The sequence below is a fragment of the Hyaena hyaena genome, unplaced genomic scaffold (assembly GCF_003009895.1).
Source record: "Hyaena hyaena isolate Hyena2069 unplaced genomic scaffold, ASM300989v1 scaffold_308, whole genome shotgun sequence".
In the NCBI taxonomy this organism is placed as follows: domain Eukaryota; kingdom Metazoa; phylum Chordata; class Mammalia; order Carnivora; family Hyaenidae; genus Hyaena; species Hyaena hyaena.
Genome location: NW_024080942.1, coordinates 65,907 through 77,090, shown reverse-complemented (window position 1 = coordinate 77,090; position 11,184 = coordinate 65,907).

The following is an 11,184-nucleotide window of genomic DNA, read 5'->3' as shown; positions in this document are numbered from 1 at the left end:
TTTTGAAGAGTAGGGGAAGGTGCAGTCTAGGTAGAAGAAGAGCGGCCAGGAGTTAGGCACCCGTTAGGCACACATTAGGCACCTGCTGTGTGCTGGGCCCAGCTGCAGAAACCCAGGTGGTCAGGCTCACTTCCGAAGCTGGCAAGCCTCTTTCCTGGGGCTTTCATCCTCCACCGCCTCACGTGGGCGGGTGACTGGGCCCTCCCTCACCCTCGTACAAGCGCAGGAACTCCTGGCTGGGAGGGGCTTGGGCGGCAGGGACCCCCCAGCTGTCCGGAAGCAATGGAGATGCAGCAGGGCCCCCCAACTATCCGAGCCCCCCACACCACCTGGAGGGTAAGAGCTGTCTGGGGGCTGAGGCGGCACATGGGGAAACTGAGGTCAGAGTGGGAAGCAGCACCCCAAAGTCGCCCAGCTGCAAACTACAGATCTGAGAACTGAGTGTAGCGGTCTGGCTCTGGGGACCTTTTCGCAAACCCCTACTCTGCTGGCTGTGAATCTAAGAAAAGCTCTAATGTGCATGGAGTAGGCAGAGGCCCCACAAATCTGGGGTGTCCCAGTCTATGCAGCTGCAGGGACAGGACCACGGACCCACCAGGCTGAACAACGGACATTTTCCCCCAGTTCTGGAGACTGGAAGTCCAAGGTCAAGGTGCCGGCCACTGGTTCCAGGTGCGCACCCTCCTGGCTCGCAGACGCTGCCTTCTCCCTACGTTCTCACACGGCGGAGAGGGGGCAGCCGGGAGAGAAGGCTCTGTTGTCCCTTCCTCTTCTTCGAAGGCAGCCGCCCTATAGGATCAGGACCCTACCCTTATGACCCGGTTTACCTCAACTGCCTCCTGAAGGGCCCTGTTCCGTCTGCAGGCACACCGGGAGTCAGGCCCTCAACATGTGGACGTGGGAGGGGCACGGCTGGTCCACAGCAGGGCGACTTCACTGCCTTCGGGAACCCCCACACCTCAGCCTGTCCCCTCTGCCCAGCCTGGAGGCAGAGGGCACTCGCACTGGGAGGGGACACGGGGAGTCAGCACCATCGCTAGTTGGAGCCAGAGACGGGGCTGGGGCAGGGGGGGTACTGCAGATCAGCAAACAGAGAGACCCTATGCTAAATATTTTGTCCATTCAATGGGAATCGTTGGGCAGCCGGTTCTGAAGTTCGCTTCTAAACCTCCTCTTTTGCCCCAAGAGAGAAACAAAACCAAAGAAGCAGTCCACTCAGGCGTGGTGGATGGGACGGGGAGATTGTGGGGCAGACGCTTGGGTCGGGGCCCCTCTGCCGACCAGCTATGTTCGCCTGGACCGGCCCTGTGCCTTGTGCGTGGCCCTGGACACGCACTTCCTGTTCTTCCCGCGGCCTTGGCTCCTGCTGAGCTTGGGTCCTGCTGCTGTTTGGTGGACGGGCCTGACCCGCACCGCACCACAGGCGCGCTCTTCTCCCGTCCCCGGGGTGGGACACAGCATCCGGAAAGGGGTCGCCAGGGTGTCTGAGATCAGCAAAAACCTGCCCATTCACGCAAAGCACCAGGTGCCTGCTACGGAGGTATCGTGAGCTGAACTGTGTCTCCAGAAAGCTAGAGCCCCGTCCTATCCCCCGGTCCCTGCACATGTGACTGGATCTGGATAAAGGGTCTTTGTGGATGTGATTGAAGACGTCAGGATGAAATCACCCTGGACTTACGGTGGCCCTAAACCCTCAGACAGGTGTCCTTATGGAGAACAGAGGGAGAGTTGGGACGCACAGACACGCAAGGAAAAGGCCATATGGCCTCAAGGAGGCAGAGACCGGGGCCACGCGCCTGCAGGTGAAGGAAGGCCCGAGGGGTCCCGCAGGCCCTGGAAGGGAGGAAGAGAGAGGCCTGGACAGTCGCCCCGCAGCGTCCCCAGCAGGATTTCAGATTTCTGGCCTCCGAAGGAGAATGAGAGAAGAACGGTCTGTTGTTTTAGCCGCCCGGCCTGTGGGTTTCTTCTGGCAGCACAGGAAACCAGACGCCGTGGCGAGGCCGCCCGGCACCTTCCCCCGGGGCCCCTGGCCACCCTGGGGCACGCGGACCCTGGGGACTCGGAGGGCCCCTCGCAGAAGGCAGCTCAGCAGCGCGCGGGCACTGAGCAGGCAAAGGCTCCCGGGGGGAAGCCAAGTCTGGAAGATGCAGAATTTGTTGCTGGACACGCTTTCCACGGGCGTAGCCCTTGCATTTCTTACAAACAAGGCCGGGTGCGTCCCCCTCACCTGCTGCGCCGGCCAGTCCCCGACAACGTGCGTTCCACAATCTCCCGGCCCCCAAGCTGGCCTGCTGCCCCCGGCGCCTCCCACTCCAGCTAGCCCGAGGGGAAGCGTGTCAGAGCCAGGCCTTCTCACGAGTCCCACGGTGGCTGCAGCCCCTGCCAAGTGTGGAGAGAGGCCTCGGGACACCTGGGCCCAGCAAGGTGGGCGGCTCAGCGGAGGCAGCGAAACCCCGTTCTGGTCGAGATAGGATGTGACGAAGGCACCATGAAAATGACTCAGCCTTTAGAAACCGCAGGAGAACTCTCCCTTTCCAATTCTCCAAGTCCTGCTGTTTGGCCTTAAAGCCACAATGTCTCGGGGTGCCTGGGGGGCTCAGTCGGTTAGGCGTGTGACTCTTGATTTTGGCCCAGGTCATGATCTCACGGTTCGTGAGTTCGAGGCCCCAGTCGGGCTGTCACGCTGTCAGTGCAGAGCCGGCTTGGGATTCTCTCTCGCCTTCTCTGCCCCTCCCCTGCTTGCACTCTCTTTCCCTCTCTCTGAAAATAGGTAAACAAACTTAGGGACACCTGGGGGGCTCAGTCGGTTGAGCATCTGACTTCAGCTCAGGTCATGACCTCACAGCTTGTGAGTTCGGGCCCTGCATTGGGCTTTCTGCTGACAGCTCGGAGCCTGGAGCCTGCTTTGGATTCTGTGTCTCCCTCTCTCTCTGCCCCTCCCCTGCTCATGTTCTCTCTCTCTCTCAAAAATAAACATTAAAAAAATAAGTAAATAAATAAATAAGCAAACTTAAACATTATTTTTAAAAAGTCACAACGTTTGTAAACCTGCCCTCTCCATCCCCAAGGCCATAGCCCCCTCTGCTGGGAAAGGGTTTCCTCTGTTGAAGTGGCCCCTACGTCCTCCGTGACCTGCCGAAGCCAGATTAAGGGCCGTCTCTGCAGTGCACCATCTCATAGCTCTTAGACGGGTCCCTAGGGGCCATGACAGCCTCCCAGCCCTCCCCAGCCTCGGGTGCAGCCCTGGGCCCTTTGAGGAAGTAGGGGGTCTCACCCAGAGTGCAGGTCTCAGAAGATGAGCTCGGCCCACGGGCCCTGCAAACAGGAATATTCTCTGGGCTACACATTGGCCTGCAACAGTCCAGCTCTGAGCTCCCACCCTTGGGGCTCCCGTGTGGCCTGGCCCCTCGCTCCCCTGACGGCTGCTTCCGTCCAAGGCGGATACCACAGCTGGGGCCCCTGATTTCATAAAATGAGAAACCACAACATCTGGAAGATAAGATAAGCATCCACACCTGCCTGTCCTCCGTGGGAAGAGAATAAACTGTGGCTTCATCTCACGCCTTGCGCTGCGCGAGGCGCTCTGTTGTGAAGGCCCCACGTGGCCACTCTGTGTCCCGAGTCCCCGGAAAGAAGTCTCGCACCCCCCGGGGGACCCGGCCGGGAGCCGCCTTCCCCTGCACAACTCCCGGCGTGCGCACACGTGTGGAGAGCAGCATTCCATCGGAGCCTGGTCGCTGCTCGCATACATGTGGCCCTTCTGCTTCAGCAGAATCGCGTCCCCCAGGCAGGTATGTTTGGGTCCTAACCCATCCCGCGGACGGGGCCTCATCTGCAGACAGCGGCTTTGCAGGTAGAGCAGGTCCAGATGAGAGTGGGGTGGGGGTCTTGCCCAACACGACCGGTGTCCTTGGAAGGATAGACAGAGGGAGACACGGCCATGTGAGGCACAGGACGGTTTCCCTACAGGTTTCAGAGGGGGCGGGGCCCTGCAGACACCTTGGCCTGGGGCCTCTGGCCTCCAGCACCGAGGACCAGTCCCTGGGGTTCAGGCCCCGGGGGGAAGAAGGGGGACTTTCGTGTGGCGGCCTGGGAGCTGGTGCGCCAACCGATGCTATTTATCACCTAACACGCACACGTCGTCTCTCTGCCACTCCCCGACTTACGGGCCCATGGGGTGCCCCCCCCCACCAGGGCCTGCACCCTCCTCTTCCTCACGCCCTCTGCCACCATCCTGGGGACCTCAGGACCCACCCATCTAAAGTGTCCCAGGCCCCGCCTGCCCAACAGCACAGCGACCGGTCCCGGGACAGAGATGGGAGCTGGTCACCGTGCAGAGTGTCCTCTCCGTGGCACCCACCCGTGGTCCACGGCGCCCCGACACCCGGCTCTTTCTTTCCCGCCAACTTGTTCCCTCCGGGTCCCCTGTTCTTCACGCCTCCCCGTGATGAGTGGCTAGCTGGCCCCCGGACACGGAGGGCAGGGGGACCCCGAAGAAAGAGGCAGGGGCTCCCAGCTGGTGGGTGGTGGGCAGCAGGTATGTGGTGAGCAATGGCACTTCCGAGGCTGGTCTTGGGCGCTGCAGGCCGAGGGGACCCCCACGCCTGCCCGCCAGAATCGTAAAGTTTATATAGAGGCCTCCGCAGGGCTCCCGCTGTGGGCATGAGGGTCACGGCGCACATCCAGGGGCAGGGGGGGCGAGGGCCGGCTCCGGGGTCCACCGGCGGTCACGTCCTCTCCGTGACCTCCTCCAACACCGGGCCCCTGGTGACCCGTGACCGTCTCTCACAGTCTCACACGCCCCCTCCTCCACAATGGGCCCCACGGGGTCACCAAGGGGTGGCACCGGCATGGAGGTGGCTCATTCGGAGGCCGCAGCACAAGCACAGGCACGCGCAAGGGGAAACACAGACTAGGGCAGTAACCCCCAAAATAACGCTTTCCACCCTTGGTCTGCCCCACTGATTGATTAGACGCCCTGGGCTGGGGCTCAGATGGTTCGGGGCACTGCCCTGTGTCCTCAGCGTGACTTAATAAAGATGACGCGTTAGCAGACGCCTCGGGTCTGAACACACAAGGCTGGATGCTGGCGCCTCCTCCAGGCAGGAATAGAGTCCAAGGCCATCCTGTGTCCTGTTGGGAGCACAGCTCTGCCGGCAGGGACCCTGCAGTGCTTGGTGGGGACGGGCTTTGTGGGCTGTCCCTCGCGGCCTGGGATGGCTTTAGGGGGGGCCTCTGTGCGTGCTGTAGCGCCCTCCCAGCCCGTGGACCCGTGGGAACAGAACAGGCACAGCTGGCCTCCAGGAGGGGGAGGTCAGAGTCGGGCACTGACCTGGCTGCACACACGTACATGTTGTGCGTGTACAACATGTGTGGGGGGGAGGGGAGAGGGCAGCACCGTCAGGCGTGAAGACTGCGGTGGGTGTGCCCGGCCAGGACCCCCCCTTTCACGGTGCCTGTTCCATTCCAGCCACAGTGCATTTGCACAGACCCAGCTTGTGGCAAATACTGGGGTCCTGGGGAGACGGCGTGCCCCCCACCCATCCCGGGGGGGCCCCATCACAAGCTCACCTGGGCACGCCCTCTGCTGGGTCTACTGAGGGTGAGTCACCAGGGCTCGTCCTCCAGCTGGGGCACGGGGGGGTGGTCAGTGCCTCACGAGCCAGGACGCAGAAGATGCTGGAGACCACCTGATGCTCTTGCTGCTCAGCCCGTCCTTGCACACATCCTGACCCCCCGGAGGCTCACCCCTGATCATCACCCCTCGGCTCCCCGTTGGCCAAGCCCAAATGTCTCTCCCTTGGCAACAGCCCAACTGTCAGCACGAAGGGTTAACGGCCAGGGTCCATGAGCGGTCATCAGGCGGACCTCCGAGTTCAGCCCGGGGCTGCCGTGGCTGGTCCCTGTTTCCATCCAGACGGGGTCAGTGTTGGGCTGAGTAGTAACTACTGTCTGTGTGGACTGATCCCCTCCAATAGGCGCGTCGGTACTGCGGGCACCAGCAGGGTCTGTCATTCCCTCCCTGCGGGCTGCGGGGCCAGCACAGGACGGCGGCGTGTGCAGGGTGGGCGCCCCACAGGCGTGGGCGGCACCCGCATCTCCGGGGACGGGGGGCTGGGGGGCAGGGTACTGCTCTGCCGCAAGCAGGCAAGCCGCTTGGCGAGCTTGGGGGTTCGAGCCCGGCCGAGGTGGCGGGGGGAGGGCGTTCTCACCGCACCCTCGCACACTCGTCTGGCAGGGAAGGTCTCCCCGCCATCGGCTTCTCCTCAGGGAGGGGCTCGGGGCTCGCAGCTCAGAGCTGCCGCTCTCGCAGCCCTTCCGGAGCTGGGACCAGAACCCTGGGGACACTCATCTGCCACAGCACGCAGCCCGCACCTCCCGAGGGCACTGCCCGGCCTGGCCCGCACGGCATCGGGAGACCCCAGACCCTGAACCCACTTCTCTCGTGTTCTCTCAGAGGCTGCTCGCTGCCCCCGTCTCTGGCCGCACACGTGCCCCCTTCTTTCCCAGGGCGCGTGCGGGACGGGAGCACGGTGCCGGGTCAGGGACAAAAGTCCTCCCCATCCCCCAAACCCTTACCCAGGCTTGTGCCTCCTTCCCGTTCTTAGGGGTTGATCAATCACAAATTCTAGGAAGATGTGCATCTTACACAACCAAACAGCTCCCCAAAACTTTACGGGGGGTGCCTGGGGTTCACCGTCCACTCACAGGTGCTCCAGCAAGTCCCACAGAGTGTCCTGGCGCAGGGAGGACACAGGGACGGGCCAGGGACAGGCTGCCACCTGGACGTGGTGGGGGGCTGGCCGGTAGCCCCCGTCCGCTGCTGCCCCTCCCGTGTGAGGGCAGGTGGACTTTAGTCGTCACAAACCTGTACTTGTCCAAGCCCTTTTCCACGAATCTCCTTGAACATGAAGCACGTTTGCCGAGCATCAGAGTAAAGCAATAACCCGTCTGCACGTGAGAAAACACCTAGAAGTCGCCACGGCTAAGGGTCCGCTGGGGGCTCCGTACGGCGCACCGACGGGGAAAGTTGGGTATTCCTGTGACACGTACCTTTTTTCCTTGTCATGTTTATTTTTGAGAGAGAGAGAGAGAGAGAGCGAGCACACTAGGGAGGGGCAGAGAGAGAGGGAGACACAGAATCCGAAGCAGCTCCAGGCTCCGAGCTGTCAGCACAGAGCCCGACGCGGGGCTCGAACCCATGAATGGGAGATCATGACCTGAGCCGAAGTCGGACGCTTAACCGACTGAGCCCCTCAGGCGCCCCCCTGTGACACACACCCTAAAATTATGGCTGATGCCGTCATTCCAGGACACATCAGATTTTTAGGAATTTATATAAACCTGCCCCAGCAAAGGGCGCCTAGAGGCTCAGTCAGTTTGGGCGTCTGACTTCCACTCAGGTTGTGATCTCACCGTTAGTGGGCCCCGCTTCGGGCTCTGTGCTGACAGCTCGGAGCCTGGAGCTGCTTCGGACTCTGTGTCTCCCCCTCTCCCTGCCCCTCCCCTGCTTGTGTTTGCTTCTTAAAAAAAAAAAGAAATCTGCCCTAACGTACGTTTAATGTCTCTGCTCTCGAATGCACTTTCCATGGGAGTTCACGTGTCAGTAAGCCTCATTAGCCTCGTCTCTGTCTCTGCTGAAAGGGGAGAGACACATCTTTTGAGATGTTCCAGGGACTTCAGCAAAATCCCAGAGATACTTCAAGGCCAACAAGGCTTCGCTCAGAATTTGACTTTTGGGACCAAGGTCACCGTGAAGTAATGCCTGGCTCTTCATCCACTTAAAATGACAACAAAAGGGGCCCTGGGTGGCTCAGCCAGTTGAGGGGTGAGTCTTGATTTCAGCTCTGGTTAGGATCTCTCAGTTCATGAGTTTGAGCCCCACGTTGGGCTCTGTGCTCACTCCCTGGAACCTGCTTCGGATCCTCTGTCTCCCTCTTTCTGGCCCTCTCCCAATCGCTCACTTGCTCTCTCTCAAAAACAAATAAACGTTAACAAATTAAAAAAAAAATAAAATGACAATGAAAGGTTTCAAAGCCAAATACAGAAAGTTACACAATGATTTTTAAAAACCCGTAGTTCTTTTTAACTTTTTAATGTTTTATTTATTTCTGAGAGAGAGAGAGACAGCGTGAGCAGGGGAGGGTCAGAGAGAGAGGGAGACACAGAATTTGAAACAGGCTCCAGGCTCTGAGCTGGCAGTCAGCACAGAGCCCGACGCGGGGCTCGAACCCACGAACCGCGAGATCATGACCTGAGCTGAAGTTGGACGCTTAACCAACTGAGGCCCCAGGTGCCCCGACCCGTAGTTCTTTTAATAGAGAAGACTCCGCTTTAAGAAGTAATCATAGGCAATTATTTTAATAAAACACAGAATCTTCGTCTTCTAGGTAGATGACTTAAAAGGGAAAGAAAATCCTTTCCTAATTCCATCAAGACAGACGAATAATCCAAGAAAACTTTGTCCTTTCACCAGATGAAAGAAAAGTTTCAATTTTACATCGGTACCTTATCGATATTAAAGCGTATTTTTCTGTTAGGCAATTAAACAGAGTCCTTTTAGAAATTAATTTCGGCGGTACCCTCAGGGCAGTCGGACGTCGCACACAGGGAACACTCAGCGTACACGCACGTTAACAGGCGGACCGGCAGGGACACTCCCGGGCTCATCCCAAACCTCCCGCGTGAACCGGGGCGACGGTATAAAAGTCTCGTCCGCGCTGCGTGTCTGGCAGGTGGAACAGGCCGGGCTAAAGCTTGTTACTAACGTTTGCGGAGGACGTTTAACGTTCGTCCTTGCCCTTGACCAGTGCTCTTGCGGAGGCCGTGGCAGGTGGCAGGTCGGTGTTGTGCAAAGCCCCTCCCCCGCAGAGGCAGGCGACCCCTCTCCCCGGAGCTCCGGTCTCAGACGCGATGACATTTACAACGCAGAGGCAGAGGGACAAGGCAAGTTTTCTCCTAGGAGTTTTGGGGTGTGTTTCTCTACTATTAGAAGTCTAGAGTAATTACTATTTAAGATTCTCCTTTGTCACCGGGGGCGGGGCAGCACGGGACACTGCGTCCAGCTCGTGGTCAGTCACAACCCTCCCCCCTCGGCGCACCTCACCTTCTCAGGGACCCCACCTGTCCCGCTCAGGCTCCGTCAGGAGCACAGGCCCCTCCAACCCCCCAGCTTGCGCCCTCTGAGCTCCGCAAGAAGGCCCGGGGCGCCTCCAGCCATCACCCGGCCCTCCCACCCCGCCTGCCAGCCCCCCGCAGCAGAGTGTGGCGCCCGCGCGCCCTCCCCGAAACTACTCAGCTCTTGGGCAGCCTTCTAAACTTTTTTTTTTTTAATTTCTAGGAGAGAGAGAGAGAGACAGCGTGAGCAGGGGAGGGTCAGAGAGAGAGGGAGGCACAGACTGAAACAGGCTCCAGGCTCCGAGCTGGCAGTCAGCACAGAGCCCGACGCGGGGCTCGAACCCACGAACCGCGAGATCACGACCTGAGCGAAAGTCGGACGCTTAACCGACTGAGCCCCCCGGGCGCCCCTTGGGCGGCCTTCTAGCCCGAGCCTCAGCCTGTCAGCGTCGGTGCCCAGCGGAGCCCCCCGCCCCCCCCCCCTTCCCGTCGCCCACCTTCTCCAGCCTCCAAGACCCGCCGCGGATGTCACCTGCGCCCCGGCATCTCACAGATAGACCACCCCTGCCTGCACGCCTGGGGCTCCCCCGAGATGCCTCCGTCCTGCGCCCAGCTCCTCCTCTCCTGCCCGGCTCACCCGCTGCCGGTGAGCAAGCCAGCCCGTCACCGTCACCGAGGGCAGGGGATGAGACTGGTGGGCGGCAGCTCCGGTGAGCCAGGGGGCTTCCTCGGCGCCACAAGCCTGAGACGCAGAGTTTACACGGAGGCCCTGCTGGGCTCTGTCGCCGTGCCGTCCACCTCACTACCTCGAGGCTGCGTCCCTGGGAACGGCTCCCGCTGTGGGAATGAGGGGGTGCGGCGCCCACCGTAAGGGTCCACCCGGGGTCACGTCCCCTCCTGGCCGCCCTCCAACAGCTGCCCTCCTAGCAGTCAGATCCTGGCAGATCCGCCGCCTCCAGCCAGACCGGGAGCCCGGAGCCCAGGGCCACCACGCCGACGACGTAGGAGACGGCATCCCACGTCCTGGGGACACGCCGGGACTGCCGGGCCCGGGCCGCTTTCTCCTGTAATGGTCTTCCGGCTGTGACCCAGGGGTCCCCTGCATGCCGGCAGCCTAGCCTGTCAGCTCACACGTGGGGTGGACGCCTGACCCCTGGTCCTCGGCAAATATTCTCTCGGAGCATCTGCCCTCCCCCTCTTCGTCGTGCTGGACCTCGGCTGCCCAGCACCGCCCCCCCCGCCCCCGCCCCCCCCATCTAGTCCAGTCCAGCCACTGGTCTCTCCCCCTCCCAGGGGCTGCTGTGTGGAAGGTGCAGTGTAAACCCTGAGGTCACCCTCCTGCCGGCACCCGATCTGCTCCCTTGCTCATCGCTGGGTGGTGTAAACCCACCACCTTTACCCAACCTCCCTGCTTGCCCCCCACTGGACCAAACGCGTGTCCCCAGAATTCTCAATGCCCGTCCTGTCACATCCCCCCCTCCCCTGTCCACACCGAGACTCGCTTCCCTCCACCTCGTCCCTGAGCAGAGAGTGTCCTAAGCTAACCCCACGGCCAGGCCCTAGGCTCTGGTCCCATCAGCCTGCACTGGGACCGGGGTCCACGAACCGGGCCCTCGGCCTCCTGCATCTTCATCCGCACTGCACGGTGCTCCCCCCACGTCTCCAAGGGCTGGGCTGTCAGGGCCACGGACGCTGATGGAGAGCTGGTTCCGGCCGGTCCTCTCTGCACAAACCAGCTCATTTACGCCGCATGACAACTGGGGAGCTAGGGTTTATCATCCCTGCTTTCCGGGCGAGAAGGGGAAGCAGGAAGTTTAATCGGCTCACAGCTGTGTATGGACGAGCCAGGACTCAGACCCCGAGCAGGCTGGACCCTCAGGCGCTGGCCCGCCACCCCAACACCCCTGCCGCCTCCGGGGAAGTCCTCCACGGCACCTGCCGCCTGCAGCCTCCCCCTGGACTGCGGTCCCCGGTGCGGCGACCCTCCAGGTCCCTGTCACGGCTGGGAGGGCCGGGGTGGGTCTGTTCTATCCCACTGAATGCAAACACGTCCTGCATCCGCGGACG